This window comes from Lissotriton helveticus, chromosome 6 (genome assembly GCF_964261635.1).
Source record: "Lissotriton helveticus chromosome 6, aLisHel1.1, whole genome shotgun sequence".
Taxonomy (NCBI): Eukaryota; Metazoa; Chordata; class Amphibia; order Caudata; family Salamandridae; genus Lissotriton; species Lissotriton helveticus.
The window spans coordinates 1363660470-1363681150 of NC_136067.1; the positions used below are offsets into that span (position 1 = coordinate 1363660470).

General features: G+C 55.1%; 1 protein-coding gene across 11 annotated transcripts in view; it reads right to left on the minus strand.

The window, feature by feature from the left end:
- The window catches only part of LOC144763479 (E3 ubiquitin-protein ligase PHF7-like), a 1848469-nt gene that overhangs the window by 1410635 nt on the left and 417153 nt on the right, over positions 1–20681 (minus strand). The window lies entirely within an intron of this gene.

Consider the following 20681-nt stretch of genomic DNA (forward strand, 5'->3'; position numbering starts at 1 on the left):
CAAGGTGTACCCAGTAGTGGCAGGTTGGGTGCATATGGTTTGGTGGCGCTTGTGAGTTTCTGGGATCTCACATAGCACTTTCTTGCCACCGCGAGGTGCAGTTGGTCAGGACAGCGGGATTTAGACAAGGGGTGAAATAATGCGTGTATTTGCGGGGCCGTCATTATCTCATCTATTGTGGCAGTATCCCCCAAATTCTTCCCACTCAGCCAATATGTGACCCATTGTAGTTGCGCCACCAGGTAATAGAGCTCGTGGTTAGGGACCGACAACCCTCCATTCTCCGTTGCAGCGTACATGGTTTTCAATGCCACTCTGGGGCGCCCTTTGTTCCAGATCAGGCGTCTGATCAGAACTTCCAGTTCTCGGAAAATACGAGTAGGAACATACACAGGTAAGTTCGCGTAAAAGTACAGTAACCGAGGTAGGGCAATCATCTTTGCCAGTGTAATGCGACTGGGGACGCTCAACGGACACTTGGGCTGTAAGCGATGAGATTGTTCTTGTGATATTACCATCCAACAGATCAGCGGGATCACAATAAACTTGAATTCCCAGGTATCTGAATACGGTTGGATACCAAAGAAGCCGCTCTCCCACCACCGTAATGTCGCACTCAGGGGTGTCCGCGGCAAAAGAGTACACCCCTGATTTCACCCAATTGACGTGTAGCCCCGATACATCTCCAAAGGTGTTAAATATGGCAGTGAGCGCGCGCGGAAAACAGGTCAGGTCTCTGACATAGATCAGCAGATTGTCAGCGTACAATGACACTGAGTGTACCCCGTCAGCCAGGGGGATGCCCCAATCCATGCCAGAAGTACGTAACTGCGCAGCCAAGGGTTCCATCATTAGCGCAAAGATCAGAGGGGAGAGGGGGCATCCCTGCCTGGTGCCTCTACGCACTCGGATCTGATCCGAGAAAAGTTTGCCAGTGCGTACCCGCGCCACTGGGCAAGAGTAAAGGAGTTCTACTATTCTGATGTAGTCAGCACCTAGGCCAAATTTTTCCAGAACCTGGACGAGGAAGGGCCATTTCACTGAATCGAATGCTTTCTCAAGATCCAGTATAACACATCCCGATCGTGGCCAGCGGGACACAGCCAGGCTCTGCACACGGAAAAGTCGCCTGATGTTATAAGATGTGCTACGGGTGGGTACAAATCCGTTTTGGTCAGTATGTACCAGTGTGGGGACAGAGGCGCTAGTCTCTGAGCCAGTGCGGACGCCAGGATCTTATAATCCGTGTTAAGGAGGGCTAGCGGTCTATAAGATCCCATATTGAGCCCGTCTCTACCAGGCTTCAAAAGTGAGATCACATTCACCTCGTTAAGGGTGGGTGGGAGAATGGCATCAGCCACCGCCACTCGATACATTCGTAGGAGCTCAGGGATGAGGATCGTTGAGTAGGCCTTGTAAAACTCCGCAGGCAAGCCGTCAGGGCCTGGGGTTTTACCGTTTGATAGGGAGAATATAACGGTCCGGAGTTCCTCTGCCGCGAGAGGCGCGCCCAGTTCGTCGCGTTGTGTATCAGTGGCTGTTGGCAGTGGCAGGTCCGACAAGTACTCAGCGCTATCGTCCCTAGTGGCCCGTAGTCGGGAGCGGTATAGATCCGTGTAGTGACTAGTAAAAGCCTCGTGTATTGCCCTCTGTGTGTACACCACAGTCCCTTGTGCAGTGCGGATCGACATTATCGGCAGTGTTTGAGTGTCCTGTCTAATCAGCCAAGTCAAAAGCTTGCCTGGCTTGTCACTAGCATGGTGTGTGCGCGCCGAGTGTGCGGCATAATTCAGGTTCTTGAGTCTATCTAAGTGTTGGGCATGGTGCGCGCGTGTGGTTATAAGTCTCGTGTCGTCGCCCTGCGCTGCTTCCTGTTCGCAGTCCAACAGGGTAGACTCCACCCTCGTCAGATCCCTATCCACTTGACGTCTCAGTCCCGCCTGTGTGCCCAGACAACAACCGCGTGTGACCACTTTAAATGCGTCCCACTCAACCTGCGGGGTGGATGCAGTATCAGTATTATCCTCAAAGTATTGAAGAAATGCGAGACAACAGTGTTTCCCGGAATGGGGCGTCCAGTAAGACATCTGGCTGAAGTCTCCACGTGGGGATCGGTGGGTGTGGGCGTTCCCAGGCAAAGTCAAGTGTGTGAGGGTTGTGATCTGAGTGAGTGCGGCCTAAATAGCAGGTGTCCGTGACATGAGGTAATAGGTCACTAGACAACATGTATCTGTCCAGTCTGACATGTAATGTGTGTGCACCTGAATAATATGAGTACATTCTTATGCTGGGATTGCGAGTACGCCAGACATCGTGGAGATCCCACTGAGCCGCCCAGTCAGCAAATGTTTGCGATGCACCGGCTACCGGTGCACTCGCCAGTGGGGGGAATGAGCTGTCCAGGTGGACATCCAGCATACAATTATAGTCGCCTCCGAGTAAGAGTGGGATGCCCGGCTATGTCGCTAGTGCTGTCGATAACTGCGTAAGGAATCGTCCTTGTTCAGTGTTAGGGGCGTACACAGAAGCTATGACTATCTGCTGACCGTCCAGTCTACCCTGCAATATCACATATCTGCCCTCAGGGTCTAGCGTGCTGTGAGTGAGAGCAAAGAGACCCATGGGCGAATCCATATCAAAGTTCCACGCGCATAGGCTGAGAAATCTGTGGCATGTAGTTGCCCCCTTCACCTGCGTCGCAGTATGCGTGACTCATGTTCTGTCAAGTGTGTCTCCTGCAGCAGTGCTATTTGTACTTGGTGCCGTTTGAGATATGAATATACCTGGTAACGTCGCGAGGGGGTATGCATGCCACGCACGTTCCAGGTGCAAAATTTAATAGGAGACATTGCATTGCCATTCCTTCACCTCCCGTCCCCACCACCCATCCCCGGCATCCCACCCAACAGTACAAAAGATCAGTTTGTCACACCATGGCCACCGCAGAACTCGCACAGCCCGCCGCCCCGCAAGCACATAGCAAAGGGGAAGGGAAAAAGTACCAGTCTCATAAACATGAAAAACATAAACAGAATTCCAAAAGGACAACAGCAGAACATGTCGTTGTCCAAACGCTCTAGTGAGCACTAACAGTTTGTACCTTCAGGGGGGGTGTACTGAGGTTGTAGTATTAAGTGTACCAAGGATTCATGCAAACAGGGTGAAGGTATAGACTCCCCAACATAGGCAGTTATTGTTTCAATGCCCACCATTAGTGAAAGTTGCCAGTACATGGTGTAGGCAGTCCAAATGGGCCAAGCGCCAGGGAAATGACAGTGGGAGTTGGCGGGGCGCATATAGGCACTCACCTCTGCGGAGGTATGTCCACCTCGCCATACAAACCCGGGATACACCATCATTCGGAGCAGTCATGGGGTATCATTAGTGTATGATACGGCACACAGGTGCACAGGAGGCAGATCCAGAGTCTGCCACTGCATCAGGGTACCATCCCCAGAAGTACAGCAGCAAGCCCAGTGTTGGACAGGCCACGTGTAAGGCTGGCTCCCTCCCCGCACGACCAGGCCCGAGCCCCGCTCCTCAGGTGTTACACGCAACAACAACCCGTTTTCCGTCTCCTATAGGGCCCCTGCCCCTGAACATCTCCACATCGTGGGCCCGATTCCCTACCGGCCCTCTCGCCCGGCCTGGGCGCCATCTTGGACACGGCACCACGAGGCCGCGTGGCCTCCGATCAACCCTAACCCTGGGCCTGGCCAGGCCCCGACATCCCGGCACCACCATCCACCCAGGAGGTGAGCGGACTACTTGGCAGGTCAATGGGAGAAAGAGGTGTCGATGGCTCTCCCCCGCCAGGTGCCGATCGCCCCCAGCTCCCCCAGGCGCTGGCTCCACCCCCCTGCTGGGTGTCTGGACTCCCTCATCCCGGACCTCCCGACCTCCCGATGCGAGGGTCCGGACATCAAAGGGCGCCAGACCTATAACTGGCGCAGCTCCAGAGCAGGAAGGCAGTTGTATCCTGGAGTCGAGAGACGCAGTGAAGAACTCATCCTTGACGGACTACTGGCGCTGCCGTAGCCCTGCCTTGCGAACTACCGACCTGCCTGCTGGCGCTGCCGCGGCTCTCTGCACCCATCTTCATCGGGACCTGCTGGCTCCGCCGCGGACCGTCGCTACCTTCAACCATCCTGGGACCTGCTGGCTCCGCCGCGGCCCGATCATCTAGAACGCCGAGCTCGAGGATTGTGAGCTAATTCATCTACCACCATATCCCCCAGAGTGGTAACGAGACTGTCCCGCTACCCCCTTACCCAACCAAGAGACTAGAATAGAGGGGACCCCAGAGTCCAGACCTCCTTGTACCACCTCACCGTACTTAAAGAATTGCCTATAAAGTAATGTTGAACCTTATCCTTGTGTGGTGTACGTCAGTGGGGGGGGGGAAGTTATTTGTCTGTACGATTGCTGGAGACGGATCTCCCCGGAGACCTCTCCCCTTATCCTCGGCCGACCCTCCCGGTCCGTCTAACATTGGTGGCCAGCGACGGGATCCGAATCAACGCGTAATCGTACAGAGAGTAGCTCACCCCACGACAAAACCACAATGTCAACCAAAGAAAGCGGATCCACCGAAAAATTCCAGATGGAGAAATTGGAAGAATACAGCCATCGTGAGTTGAAACAATTCTGCATTGAACTAGGTATCGCTACCACCGGTCTGAATACTAAAGACGATTTCAAGCACGCCATTGAGTCCTGGGCAGAAACCGGGGCCGTCAGACCCCCGGACCAAAATCTCGCAACAGCAGAGAAAGACACCACGGCTCCCGAGGAGCGAAGAACGGGTCTCTCGCAAGATGAGATCCAAGAACGGGAAAGAAACCGACTACATGAGCTAGAGATGGCCCGGCTCAAAATGGATGGCGAACTCAAATTAGCCGAACAAAAACTAAATCTGGAACATCTGCGGCTCCGAGAAGAACGGGAAGAGAAACAGAGACAAAGAGAGCTTGAAGAGAAGAGACTGGCGTACGAACACGAACGCAAACTAGCTGAGATAGACTTACGCAAGCAGAACAAAGAATTAGGAGTGCCCGAGCAACCGCGCCCCCCGGGGGTAACAGAAAGGAAGGTACACATCCCCAAGGATGTCGTTCGAGAATATTTCCGAGAGGACGACATACAGCAATGGTTCAAGGCCTACGAGATCGCTATGACCTCCCACCGGGTCGATCGAAGCGACTGGGGAGCCGGTCTATGGGGGAGGTTCGTCAATGAGGGCCGCGATGCCCTGCTACAGCTCCCAGACCATCTGATGACCTCCTATGACCACATGAAAGCTACCCTCCTCACCCGCTATGGGCTCACACCCGAAATGTACCACCAGAGGTTCCGAAACTGCACTCGGATCCCGGGCACAACTTGGGTGGAATACGTGAACTATTTCAGCCGGGCCTTCGAGGGGTGGATCAAGGGAAGCAACGTAACGACTTACGAGCAACTCTTCAATCTCATGGTATGGGAGCATCTATCGAACAACTGCTTCGTCGAGCTCAGGCAGCACCTCCTCGACAGTAAATTAACTGATCCACGACAGCTTGCCGCCGAGGCTGACCGGTGGGAAATTACCCGAGTGGGCCGAACTGGGCCCCATGAACAGAACCGGAACAACCACGGTCAGCACCGTCCCCGAGGAGGAGGAGGGGGCCAGGGACGAGGGAGAGACAACGCCCCGGCCGCTCCCACTACCAGCACCCCACCCCCGGCCAACCGGGGCAACACCCCGGCGCGGCCGGGATACAGAGCCAATGTCACGTGTCACCGATGCCAGCGAGTCGGCCACTACGCCAACGACCCGAATTGTCCACAGAGTCAGACTCCGAGACCCCGCCAGATGGCTGCCGCCGCCCTGGGGGAAGAACAAAGCTACGAAGAACATGAGGAATGTGAGCAAGAACGCCAGGAATGGGAACCAGTCGCCATGGTTCTAGCGTGCCTAGGGGGAAGAGACATGGTCCCGCGGGTCCCCCTACCCGCCAACACCCGGAAGTACAGTCAATGGGTGAACATTAATGGACGCCGGGCCGAAGCCCTACGTGACACCGGGGCCAGTGTAACAGCCGTCCGATGTCACCTGGTGACCCCAGAACAGATTCTGCCGAACGTCCTCTGCCCTGTCCGTTCAGCCGACAATTCGGAGAGTCTATGTCGGATGGCTTGCGTCCCCTTCGAGTGGGGAGGAGTCTCCGGCATGTTGGAAGTGACGGTCCGAGATGATGCCCCCGTAGACTGTCTCCTGGGAAATGATCTTGAGAGTTCCCCGTGGGCCGCCGTAGAGAGGAGAGAGCACCTAGGGATGTTGGGCATCCCGGATTGGGCGTGCGTAACCACCCGGTCCATGGCTGCCCGTGCCATCCCCCGACCCGAAGAACCTGAATGGCCGGCACCCCCTCCCCCGGTCGCTCCAGACACCGACCGTGCCGTCACCCCAGAACAAACTCCCGAGGGGCTCGTTCAGCATCAGGACCTTCCCGGCCTGGATCAGTGGCGTCAGGAGGGGGGGCCCACCCAAGAACAGTTTCGCCACGAGCAGAAGACCTGTCCCTCCCTCGAGGGACTCCGCCAACAAGCCCTCGCCCAGAGTGCAGGGGATACCTCCGGAACCCATTGGGTCTATTGGGACAATGACCTGTTGTACAGCGAACAGAGAATCGCAGAGTTAGGGGCCAGTCGAGTACTAGTGGTGCCCCTCCGCTTTAGAGACTTCTTGCTAAACCTGGCCCACGATGTCCCCCTGGCTGGCCACCTGGGTCAGGATAAAACCTACAGTCGCCTGGTGACCCACTTTTTCTGGCCCAAGATGAGGAACGACGTACTCCAACACTGCCGGTCTTGCCCCACGTGCCAGGCCAGCGGGAAGAGCGGCCGCAAGCTTAAAGCACCTCTGCAACCTTTTCCAGTGGTCACCACCCCGTTCGAGAGGGTGGGGATAGACATTGTGGGGCCCCTGGACCCCCGTACAGCACAAGGATATCGGTTCATCCTAGTACTGGTGGACCACGCCACCCGCTACCCCGAGGCTGTTCCCCTGCGAACTGTGACAGCCCCGGTAGTCGGTCGGGCCTTGATGGGGATCTTCTCCCGGGTGGGCTTCCCCCGAGAAGTCGTCAGCGACCGGGGCACAAACTTTATTTCAAAATACATGAAGTCCCTCTGGCAACAGTGTGGGGTCACCTACCGATTCACGACCCCCTATCACCCTCAAGGAAACGGACTGGTTGAGCGGTTCAACCGCACGCTCAAAGGGATGATTGGGGGGTTGGAAGAGCCCCTCCGTCGCCAGTGGGATGTGCTACTACCGTGCCTTCTCTTTGCCTACCGAGAAGTCCCCCAGAAGTCCCTCGGCTTCAGCCCGTTCGAACTCTTGTATGGGCACCCGGTGCGTGGGCCGCTCAGCCTAGTCAAAGAGGGCTGGGAAATGCCCCCTCTAAAGAACCCTCCAGATGTTTTCAAGTACCTCCTGACCCTCCGCAACCAGACCAGACGGTTCAGAGAGATGGCAAAAGCAAACCTGGAGGCCAGTCAGGAGGACATGAAAAGGTGGTACGATCAGAATGCATCCTCCATCGAATTTGAACCCGGCCAACAAGTGTGGGTAATGTCTCCCACCGAACCATGCGCCCTGCAAGACAAATGGACGGGGCCCTTCAAAGTAATCGAGCGCAAGAGCCCTGTCACCTCTCTCATCGATATGGAATCTTCACGAAACCCTCTCCGGGTCCTCCACGCTAATAGACTTAAACCCCACTTTGTACGCTCAGAGCTCAGCCTCTTGATGGCAACCGACAATGGAACCGAGGAGGACTCCGAACCCCTCCCTGACCTCCTACGGTCTCGGGAGAAGGACGGCTCCGTGGACGGGGTCCGACTCTCGGAGGCCCTCACCCTGGAACAGCGCCAAGGCTGCCGAGACCTCCTGCTGCAGTTCGCCACCCTGTTCTCCCTCACCCCAGGGGTCACCCCCTGGTGCTTACACGACGTGGACACTGGAGACAGTCCCCCTGTCCGCCATCGGGCCTACCGCGTACCAGATCGGGTACGGGCCTGCATCCAAGAGGAGGTGGCCAAGATGCTCACGCTCGGGTCATCGAGCCCTCAGACAGCCCCTGGGCCAGCCCAGTGGTACTGGTCCCCAAAGCAGCCGCCCCCGGCGCCACGCCGGAGCTTCGGTTCTGCGTCGACTACCGGGGCTTGAATGCGGTCACCAGAACAGACGCACACCCCATCCCCCGAGCAGATGAACTAATCGACCGCCTGGGAGCTGCCCGCTACCTCAGCATCTTCGACCTGACAGCGGGCTACTGGCAGATCGGTCTCACACCCCGGGCCCAAGAACGATCTGCATTCTCCACTCCTGATGGCCACTATCACTTCAAGGTCATGCCATTCGGCATGAAGAATGCCCCAGCAACGTTTCAGCGGCTAGTGAACCAGGTCCTGGCAGGACTCGAAGAATTCAGCGCCGCCTACCTGGACGATATCGCTGTGTACAGCCGCCACTGGTCCGACCACCTCCACCACCTCCGAGAGGTGCTACAGGCCCTCCAACGAGCTGGCCTCACGATCAAGGCCAGCAAATGCCAAATTGGCCAGGGGTCCGTGACCTATCTCGGGCACCAGGTGGGAAGCGGTCTGGTGGCCCCTTTGCAACTTAAGATCGCTGCCATCCAGTCGTGGCAGCCCCCCATCACCCAGACCGAGGTCCGCGCCTTCTTGGGACTCACAGGCTACTACCGGCGGTTCGTGAGGGACTATGGCAGCATTGTAGGGCCCCTCACGGAACCCACATCCAAAAACCAACCCAAGAAGGTCAACTGGACCCCAGACTGTCAAGCGGCCTTCGAGGAGCTGAAGGCCGCCATGTGCTCCGCCCCGGTGCTCCAGGCCCCCGACTACAGTCGGGAATTTATCGTCCAAACAGATGCCTCCGACCATGGCGTGGGGGCAGTCCTTTCCCAGCTGAACCCCGAAGGACTTGACCAGCCAGTGGCTTTCATCAGCAGACGGCTCCTGGCCCGAGAACAGCGCTGGAGCACCATCGAGAGGGAGGCCTTCGCCGTGGTGTGGGCCCTCAAAAAGCTCCGGCCTTATCTCTTCGGCACCCACTTCCGGGTCCAGACCGATCATCGACCCCTGCAATGGCTAATGCAGATGCGGGGGGAAAACCCGAAACTATTACGTTGGTCCATCTCCCTGCAGGGGATGGACTTCACTGTGGAGCATCGACCCGGGCAAGACCACGCCAACGCAGATGGCCTGTCACGCTTTTTCCGCCTCGACGAGGAGAGTCCCCAAGAGGATGGGTGACTCCCCCCGCCTTCAGCTGGGGGGGACGCATGTTGGATCAGGCCACGTGTAAGGCTGGCTCCCTCCCCGCACGACCAGGCCCGAGCCCCGCTCCTCAGGTGTTACACGCAACAACAACCCGTTTTCCGTCTCCTATAGGGCCCCTGCCCCTGAACATCTCCACATCGTGGGCCCGATTCCCTACCGGCCCTCTCGCCCGGCCTGGGCGCCATCTTGGACACGGCACCACGAGGCCGCGTGGCCTCCGATCAACCCTAACCCTGGGCCTGGCCAGGCCCCGACATCCCGGCACCACCATCCACCCAGGAGGTGAGCGGACTACTTGGCAGGTCAATGGGAGAAAGAGGTGTCGATGGCTCTCCCCCGCCAGGTGCCGATCGCCCCCAGCTCCCCCAGGCGCTGGCTCCACCCCCCTGCTGGGTGTCTGGACTCCCTCATCCCGGACCTCCCGACCTCCCGATGCGAGGGTCCGGACATCAAAGGGCGCCAGACCTATAACTGGCGCAGCTCCAGAGCAGGAAGGCAGTTGTATCCTGGAGTCGAGAGACGCAGTGAAGAACTCATCCTTGACGGACTACTGGCGCTGCCGTAGCCCTGCCTTGCGAACTACCGACCTGCCTGCTGGCGCTGCCGCGGCTCTCTGCACCCATCTTCATCGGGACCTGCTGGCTCCGCCGCGGACCGTCGCTACCTTCAACCATCCTGGGACCTGCTGGCTCCGCCGCGGCCCGATCATCTAGAACGCCGAGCTCGAGGATTGTGAGCTAATTCATCTACCACCATATCCCCCAGAGTGGTAACGAGACTGTCCCGCTACCCCCTTACCCAACCAAGAGACTAGAATAGAGGGGACCCCGGAGTCCAGACCTCCTTGTACCACCTCACCGTACTTAAAGAATTGCCTATAAAGTAACGTTGAACCTTATCCTTGTGTGGTGTACGTCAGTGGGGGGGGGGAAGTTATTTGTCTGTACGATTGCTGGAGACGGATCTCCCCGGAGACCTCTCCCCTTATCCTCGGCCAACCCTCCCGGTCCGTCTAACACCCAGTATCGTGTAGGACAACCTCTGGAAATATGATGTCACCTTGTATGTGTAGGTCGATCCGTTGTAAAATATTGTCAGTGGAGCAAATCAGCAGTTTGCGGTGTAACGTCTGGAAGGTCTCCCGATACTTGGGAGTCGGGTAGTCCGTAAAGGTATTCATCGTCGCTCAGCTGGCGTTCAGGGCTAGTACCCGGGGCAGGGTCTCCCGATAGCGATCCACTGATCTCCGCAACCATGCGGAGGGCCTCTTGTTGTTCGGTTTGCTGATGTTCAGGGGTAGGGCCCACATCTGTTTCTGTATGCGTGGAGGTCGGCGTCGACGGTCTCCTGCGCCAGCGCCGTTGAGCTCCTCTGTCGCGGCGCATCCTCGGGGGCATCCCGCCAGGTTCGGTGTCAACGCCCGAGTCGAGCCAAGTCTCAACCGCCTCAGGGGTGTTGAAAGACTGTGTCTTGTCTTGAGCCACGACACGTAGGCGAGCAGGGAACAGTAAGGAATATTTGAGAGCCAGGCGGCGGAGGCGCTGTTTCACTCCCAGGAATGAGTGTCGTTGACGCTGTACTTGTATCGTGTAGTCTGGGAAGAACATGATTTTCGCGTTATCAACTCTGACTTCAGTGAGCTTCCTCACTTCACGTAGGATCACGATAATTCAACACACGGATCAGCAGTGGCCTCGGGTTTGAGCCCTCAAGGGGAGGTCGGGTTGGCACTTGATGGGCTCGTTCTACAACAAAGTGCTGTGAGAGGGTACCTTCCGGAAGAATGGCTCTCGGCCATCGCTCCACATGTTCAGGTGCTGCTCTAGGTTCCCACCGCTCTGGCAGGCCCACTATGCGAATATTGTTCCTTCGGGCCCAGCCTTCCGCGTCCTCTGCACGGTCCTCCAGAAATTCCACCCTGTTAAGAAGGTCCCGGACGTGCGTGTCTAGTTGGGTGATCTTGGGAGTCAGTTCTGTCACCGTGGACTCCAGGGTGGTTGTGCGCTCAGAGAGCTTCTTGTGGTCAGCCCGGAGGTGTGTCAAATCTATGGCCACACTGTCAATTGTAGTCTCTAGAGAGGTGCGGGTCAATTGCATTGATTCCTCTAGTCTTTCCATTGCTGCCAGCATCGTGTCTAGCTTGGAGGCCCTGTGATCCTGCTCAGACTGCTTCATTGTCTTGTCCCTCGCCTGTACGCCACTGGCCACAGTTCTTGTTTTGGGCCCCGTAGACATGGAAGGCTTCGCCTAGTATAGCCAAGCGTATGTTGCGAAGATCTTATGTGCATATGCGGCAGGGGAGCAGCTCTCTGTAGGGGGGCAGCGTTATATGGCTGCAAGGAAATGGAGTCACCTGCGCTCTGTAGGCATGTTGCGAACAGGTCCACAGCGGGAGTAGGGTACGCTGACAAATGACTCAAGTCCAGGGCTAGCACGCCACATCCCAGGTGCAAGTAAGGAGCCACATTGCCAGAGGGCGCCCGGAGTGAAGGATCCCGTGCAGGAGGCGGGGATTCTATCCCTCAAGTGCACACTCGTCCGCCTCCACAGGTGGTAGCTGCAGTGCACCAGTTCGCAATCCCCTGCGGTCCTCCCCGCGTCACTGGGCACTCGTCGGTCTCCTCAGGTGCCCCACCGTCCCGCCCACGCTCAGGGCACTGGCACCAGCGCCTCAGAGGGGATCACAGTGTGGATGGGCAGGTATCGGGACAGCCCAAGGGTCCGACGCTGTCTCCACAAGGCAGTATGTGATGGACGGAGGGCACAGTACACAAAGCAGGCCCGTAGCAGTGAGCTGGGCCCAGAGCAGGGGACCATGCATTAAAAAGCCTCCGTGGCGCGTCAGCGGTAGGCCCGTATCGGTCGTGGGGCAAGGCGGGGAGTGGGTCTCCGTTACAATCTTTCAATGGCGTCGCCCACCTCAGCGCCGGTACTCAGGGGGAGCTGCTCCCGTACCCCGGCCTCGAGTGTCGCACCACGCCGGCCGGGAGCGCCCGTAGGCAGGGCGGGCAGTAGTTCTCTCCGTTGGAGCAGTTCAGCAAGAGCCAGCGGTCCCAAACTTCGTCAGGGAAGAGATGGGTGCTCCATGCACACTCGCTGTCGATCACAAGGCAAAACGGGCAATATTGGCGGAGAAATGGCCTGTGGTAGGGGAGCCTCTTGTGGAGCTCTACCCAGGCACGTCTTCCACCATTGCGTGCTCAGCCACGCCCCCATCAATATGTACCCCATGCAGTAACTTTTGCACATCTCATGGCTTCTAAACATACACCTGTCTACTTCCAATTAATTTTTCTGTGCATATATTGATTGTGACCTTGCTCCCTTACTGCTTGCTCGTTCTCACCCAATCAATAATCTTTCATTTGGATTCCTTAGTCACACCACTGTAATTAATGCAGTTCGTGTTCATATGCATGGTTCTTGCTGATGTTTACATTGACACAGTGTATATTATTGCTGTTACTTGACTCCTGATGTACCTGTCTCACCCCTTGCTCGCGTTCGGCCCGCAATAAAGTTTCCTTCTATTTACACGTCCCCTTTAACCCTGGGCCTTTCCCTTGACCACGCCCCCCCTGACATCACCGCCACCTTCCGTCCTATCATCGTCTGCACCAGCAGTACACTTCCTGCTTCAGTTGCAGTTGTCCCGCACTGAGGTGCTTGCCTGCCGTGTTCTGGACCCGTGATTCAACCCCAAGCCAGCCGCCAGGTTTCAGTCAGGTACTAATATGCCCCTACTTGCTCCAACTTTTGCCCACGCTATTCTCCACCTTCGCTGGTGTGATCCGCCAATATCTTATAGTTCAGGGACACAGTTTTAGAAATTGAAGATGCTAGACGAATACCCAAATACTGAATATCGGATTGCGCCCATTGGAATTCAAAGTCCTGCTTCAGATCCAGGACGTCCGCCTCTGGTATAGACAGGTTAAGGAAATGCAATTTGGTTAAATTGACCTTGAAACCCGCCACTTTCTGGAACTCCGCCAATTCTTTTGAAAGGTTCCGCAAAGAAGAGTGGGGTGGGTAAGTGAGTGGATGACATGGTCCGCGTACAGACTAATCTTGTGCGTATCCGCCCCAAACTTGATCCCGGAGATGTCAACATTGGACCGAACCCGCTGGGCAAAGGGCTCCATATAGAGCGCAAAGAGCAACGGGGACAGGGGACATCCCTGCCGCGTCCCTCTTGCGATAGGGAAAAGAGCAGACCTGCAGCCATTGACCCGCACCGTCGCTTTAGGGGCTGCGTAAAGACACCGAATCCATTGTATGTAGTTATTCCCCAGTCCGAACGCCCTTAACACGGCAAACAAGTAGTCCCAGTCTACGCGGTCAAAGGCCTTCTCCGCATCTATGGAGAGCAGGAAAGCCTGCGTCTGAGAACGATGGACCAAGTCTATGAGGTGGAGCAATCTTTTGGTGTTGTCTCCTCCTTGCCGCGTAGGGATGAATCCCGCTTGATCGGGCTCGATGAGTCCGTCCATCAAGGGGCTAAGTCTGGCCGCAAGCACCCCCGCGAACAACTTGGCATCGATGTTGAGGAGCGAGATCGGTCTATATGATCCGCACTCCTTGGGATCCTTCCCGGGCTTGACAATGACAGTGATGGCAGCCTCCGACATAGACGGCGCCACAATCCCGGTGTCCAGAAGAGAGTTAAAAAGGCGAGTCAGGAGCGGGACCAGTTCCCTGCAAAAAGTTTAATAAAAAATTGCAGAGAAGCCATCTGGCCCCGGTGATTTGGCCACTTTTAGTTTTGAAATGGCCCGGATGACTTCTTCGATGCGAATTGGCATGTCAAGGGCCTCCGAGGAGCTCTGTAGGAGGGGTGTAACATTACAGGACTCCAGATATTCTGTTATCCCGATGGGAGACGCGCCCTCTTTGTGGTACAGGGCCTGATAGAACTGCCTAAAGGTGTCACAATGGCGGAATCTGTGGTATGTTCAGTCGCGCCCCGATCCCGAAAGGCGTGGATAGTGTTTAGTTGGGCTCGCGCCCGCAGGCTGTGAGCCAACCTCCGTCCTGCCTTGTATCCGCAGAGATAGAACTTGTGACGCAGACGCAGGAGGGCATGCATAGCTCTATCCGTATCTAAGTGTTTCGGCATGCGCCTCTTCGACGCCAGACGACTAATTTCCCTTTCTAACTCAGCTCTTTCCTCTTTGCGCAATCGGGAGTACGTCGCAGCCAGGGCTATAAATTCGCCTCGCGTCACTAATTTTGGGGCCTCCCAGACTGCCACCAGGGGTGTGCGCTCCACCTCGTTCTCGACCAGGTAATGGACTATTGTCTCTCTGATCTTCGTAACTACTGACTCGGAGTGGAACAAGGAGTCTCTAAGGCGCCATCCCGCCGATGGCAGCCTGGCCCCGTTAGAAGTGAAGGTTACTGAGATAAGTGCATTGTCCAACAAGGAACGCGGCATAATGTCTGACTCTGACAAGTGAGGCAAGATGGAGGTTGTGGCCAGAAAGTGGTCAAAGCGCGCATAGGTCTTGTGGGCTGCCGAATAGTAGGTATAATCGCACTGCTGGGAATGGTGAACGCGCCACACAACCCTCCCTCCACCAACCATTGTTTCCCTCCCTGCGATAAAGCCCCCGTCTGGTACACCCGCTGTCCTGACCTGTCAGTCTCTGCCTCCATCACAATGTTTAAATCATCTCCTACCAGTATCTGGGCATCTGGGGTAGCTAAAACCTGTGAAAGCGCCAACTGCAGGAAGGACTCTTGGTTAGTATTCGGGGCATAAATGGACCCTACAGTTAACTGCCTGTCCCCCCATTGCACTCTCACAGCCAGGAGTCATCCTTTAATATCTACAACCTGGGAGATAATTTTGCACTGCGCACGCGCGCTAAAGAGAATCGCCACCCCATTCTTCTTAATAGTCCCCGAAGACCAAAGCTGTAGCGGGAAGCGCTTATCTGTCATGCGCCGTGTATCTTTGGAAAGGAGATGGGTCTCCTGTCGCAGGCATATAGCCCCTTCCGAACTCTCTAACAAGGATAAAATGGCTGCCCGCTTTATCGGGCTATTGAGGCCACAGACATTCAGGCTTACTATTTTCAGTTCCCTACGCTGCATATGGATAAGTAGAGTAGACCCGCTGTACACCTTCCGGCGCTGTGCCTCCTAAAGGGCCTCACTGCCCTGCCCCCCCCCCCGGACCCCTTCCCATGCCCCCCCCCCCAGCTGACGCGGAGACCCCCCAGTCCCCCACCCCCACAAGCACAAACCCCATCCAGACCAACTTCAACAATGAAAAGAAAAAGAAGCAAACGACAGTTCGTCAGACAGGCCCCAAGAGCTGGGGAACATGGCACCAACAGTCCACATAGCCAGTTCCTGATGCAGGACTCTACTCCCTTCGAGGACATAAGAAGATCAACAGCCAGCTTCCAGTAGACGGCCTCCTCCGGCGCCATCCACTGGCCCATTCAGTGCCAGTCGTAGGTTTCTCTCCTCAAGAGCCCCCAGCCGCATCTGTCACCAGTGCCACCGCCGTGACCGCCGCACCTCTCTCGAGCTGGCTCGTGGACAAATCAGGTTTTGCAGTAGGTGCCGGTTTGCCAACCCGTTGCCATTCCGTCGATCGCCTGCATCGTCTGATGGGAGACCCTGCGTCACTTGGTGGGGGGGTGGACCGCTCCAGGCCCAGAAGGTCGAGGGCTGACGTCAGGGAGCGAACCTGGATCAGCTTTCCGTTAAGCTTGAAGATTAGCCGGAACGGGTGCCCCTACGAGTAGGGGATGTCTTGCTCCTTCAGATAAGTAGTGACAGGCTTGAACTCCCTTCTTTTGATCAACGTGGATGCCGCAAGGTCCTCGAAGAGCAGCGGGTGGTGCTCCCGGAATTGGAGGGGGCTGAGGTATCTAGCCTTCTGCAGAATCCGCTCCTTGAGCTGAAAATCGTGAACGCACACCAAGATGTCAGGAGGTTGAGCGTTGGGCTTCCTCGGCAGGCCCACCCGGTGAACTTTGTCCAATTGAATGTCCTGCAGGCCCTCCTCATCCAGAATCTGTCGGAAAAGGGCTCCCACATATTCACGAAGGACAGACCCCTCACCTTTCCAAGGCAGTGCCCGAATCCGTATATTATTTCGGCGCAATCTGTTCTCCAAGTCTTCAGCTTGCGCCTGGAGGTCTAAATTCTGCTCAGTCAGCCGAATCACATCCTGCTGGAGTCGATGTATGTCGCCCGCCGTCTCCAAGTCATGCTCCTCAAGCGTCGCCACTCTCTCCCCAATCGCATCTACATCGCGCCGCTCTTCCCGTAGGTCAGAGGCCAACTGAGAGCGCAGATCCGAGATGTCTTCCTTGATGGCCGAAAACAACTCCACCATGAAGGCCTTGGTGGCTGGCGCGTCGTCCTCCCCAGGCCGCGGCGACTTCTCAGCAAATCTCTGGGCTGATTGACCCACCAGTGGCGCAGGCGCGTCTTTCGGGAGTTTATCCTTCCTATTCCTGCCTGTCGCCATCTTGCCCCAGCCGAAGTCGACGTTAATACAGTCAGGTCAATGCGGACACAAATCTCGCTCCAGATATGTTACACTGCTCACCTTCCCACAATCGCACCACAATGCTTGGCCCTAGCGAACTACACAGAAGGAGTCTTATACTCTATGGGGCAGTGGCGAGCCATGTGCACCAGGGGACCAGTGTCTGTCGTGGGCCTCGCAAGCTAGACCAGGTAGTCTATTCAGGGCAGCAACTACCGGGGGCAACAGCACTAGAATGAGCCTCCCGATAAAGGCCAGCGGGGCCGGGCCCGACGACCAAGGGCAGGGCCTTCTCCATTGCGGGGCCTGGAGGTCACTGCTGCCGAAGGGGCCGCTCCAGAGCCCGCCAGCGCTGCCGGGCAACCGCCCGTGACCCGATCCCAGTCCCCCCGCCGAAATGCAGGCCGAAAGGAGCAACTCAGCAGTGCGCACCAGGGGAAGGGCCTTCCCCGACGCGGGTCCGGAGATCACTACTCCCGAGGGGGGCGCTCCACAGCCCGCCAGCGCTGCCAGGCAACCGCCCGTACCCCTATCTCTGTCTGTCCCCCCGCCGAAATGTGGGCCAAAAGGAGCAGTTCAGTATTGGAAAGTTCAATGGGGGTGGGGAAAGCAGGGAAGCACACCCCGGTCCCAAGCGGAGAGACTCAGCTTCAGTTTCCCAGGCCCGGCCTCAGGCCCCAGAGACTCCCGCTCCCGCTGCTAGGCCGCACCACACCGTCCGCCGGAGCACGGACCGAACCACCGGGTCGCCCTTGGGGCCGCTCCCGCTCTCCTCACCTCAGTACTCTGCCGCCGCTGCTTCTTCCCGCTCTGCGGCACCGCGTGGGAGCACTCACCCGCAATGCGGGGATCTCTACCACCGCAGCCCCAACGGGTCTACGGGGTGCCGCTCTCACCGCTCCCAGCCCAGGCTCCGCAGCTCCACCCGCCTGTACTGCACCAGTTGCAGGACTCATCACTGGCAGTAGGCTCTCGTGGGCAGAACCGCTCCTGAAGCCGGCCACCTCCGGATCCGCCTCCACTCTCTGTCGTCAGAGGAGGGCCCGCAGCTCTCCGCCCTGCCTCGTGTCTCCCCCGGCTCCACGTCTGTAAGGCCGCAACGGGCCGCAGCGCTCTCAATCCACCGCGCTCGCCCAAAAGCCACTCAGCTGCACAGAAAACGTCAGGGAGCACCCCCGCTTGCCCCCACTTGCTCGGCTGGGCACTTTTAGGGGAAATATAACAAGGCTAAAGATAGTTAGGCGCCAGAGGGACCGTAAAGCACGTCCTACTCCGCCGCCATCTTGGCCACGCCCCCCCTTCGAGCCTTTTTTCGACGAAATACAACCACAGTTAGCGAAATCTTTATATCTAAAATATCGTTAATTGTGTCCTTCAGATAAAGGCAAATACTGCAAAATGGGCGCTAGGTGCAGCAGAGGAGGGCAGATGTGTTTGATGTGATTTAGGTTCAATAGAAAATGAATCACATCTGCTGTTCTTCTGCCCAGCCTACTTGCGATGCAGGAAGAAATGGATTAAACCCATTTGTCGACTTCTTGGCATTAGATCCTGCCATGAGGCAGAAAGATTATTATGTTCGGACACAACGCAAAAAGTGGTTTTTAGTATAAGTAGGTATTTGCTTGGCGTACGCTTGGTAAGGAAAAGGGAAGGCCTGAAACTTTAGGTTGATATATTAGAAACATAATGGACCTGGCACATGCACTTTATGATTACGATAAAAAAATGAAATGTAAAATGATTTATAGACTGGTTTTAATAATCATTATTGAAGCAAGTGTTTTTTTAGGATATATTATTTTAGAGGTTTTTTTTAAAAATTTTATAGTTGAATCTTTTTTATGGCCTGAGGTACTATTCCTCACATCAGTTTTTCTTTTTTTTTAACATGAAATGCCAAATTGTAAAAAATTCATTTTATGATATATCTTATGAAAAACAATAACATGGTAGATTACTTTATAGATTTGTACTGTGTCTGGCAGTATTGCATTCTAAGTTCTTTATGACACATGGTTGAACTCTTGCACTGTATTTTAATATGTTAACCTTTTATGGTCTTTTATACCGAAATAAAGATTGAATTGGATTGAATTGACTGAATAAAACCTGATCTTCCATTCCAGGGTGTTTCTGGGAATTATAGTTTTTTTGGTTAAGACTCAAAATGGCTGCTATTGATGTTTTATACAGAATAAAGCAAAGAAAGTTAAGCATAATCCTTGCTTTACTTTATTTACTAGAGTTGAAACATTCTGTTATGAAAGCTAGGAACTTTTAAATTACATTCTGACGGGAGACATCGTGTACAACGAATGCGCTACAACGCATTCCATTACAACACGGTTGCTACAACAACTGCGTTGTTACAATGCGAACCATTACATCGTAAGTCGTTACAACAACTTGCTGTAGGAGACAGAAGGTGTTGGGTTTACAATCCAACACCTTCCCTGCTGTTGCACAAACTGGAGTAGGAATAGTAAATTATACTATCCCCAAGTCCAGCGCACCCCCACAGCACGTCGTTGTAACAACTTGTGATATAATGGTTCTCGTTGTACCAAAGCGGTCTTTATAACGACCGAGTTGTAATGGAATGCATTGTAGCGCAGTCGTTGTAAAGAGATATATTCCATTCTGATACCTGCATGCAGGTAAAGTTGGCAGAGGGTAATAGTTTAACTCAAAAAAAAAAAAGCATTTACAATGCAAAAGGTCTTGCCTTTGTGTCCTTATAAGGATGTATTAATGCAGCATATTGTGCGTCCTCTGAACTTTCAGGGTGCAGAGTCGCTTAATAGCAAGATTCTTTCATGCACAACCCTGCTGTCGCACGAAATTTAAAGCACATTTCCAAACTTCACACGACTCCCATACAAGTCTTACTACAAGGAACACCATTTTCAATCACGCACTCCGGAGGGTGTCTTCCAAACACTGAATACTAGAGCAACTGAAAAAACTGTCAAGGACGTGCGGTTAGAGCTGCCGACTCGGGGTTTGAGTCTCATCATCGGCTCAAGATCTTGTAATTTTGGGCAAATCGCTTAAAATACAAGAAACAATCTCAGCGGGGTGGTGGGTGCAGGGTGAAGTGGTAGGGAGAGCCGGCACAGGGCGAGCAGGCTGCCACGAGCAGGAAACAAGACACAATGGTGAAAATGAAAGCAGATTCCTGTGATTTTGGGCAAATCACTTAAAATACAAGCAGCGATCTCGGAGGGGTGATGGGTGTGGGGTGAATGGGTAGGGAGAGACATAACAGGGCGAGCAGGAAACCAGATTGTTTCTTGTATTTTAAGCGATTTGCCCAAAATCACAGGACACTGCTTTCAGCCTGTTCACCTTATGCCGTTTTTAATCACTTAAAATACAAGCAGTAATCTGGGAGAGGTGGTGGGGGCATGGAGAAGGGAGAGATGGCACAGGGCGAGCAGGCTGCGGCGAGCAGGAAACAAGATGCATTAGTGAAAATGAAGGTGAGCACATTGTTTAGAGGGGCACGGCCTCCAAAGTAAAACAATCATTAACCCGCGATACAAATGCCGGCTGAAACATGAAGCACAGAGTCAGAGAAGCTGGGGATTATCTGATACACAAGCTGAGGCAAACAAGAAATAAAAGTGGTCACAACGGAACCTATGTAAAACCCAGTGTTTGCACATGGGACAAATAACAAGAGAAAACCAGGGGACCCCAAGAGCAAGGGGGGAGCGAGAAGGCCTACAAACAGCAGAGGAAGCACGGCCACTGTGAATCTGGACCGTGCTGTGTGAAGAGCTATTCATAGTTCCTGAGCAGAAAGTTA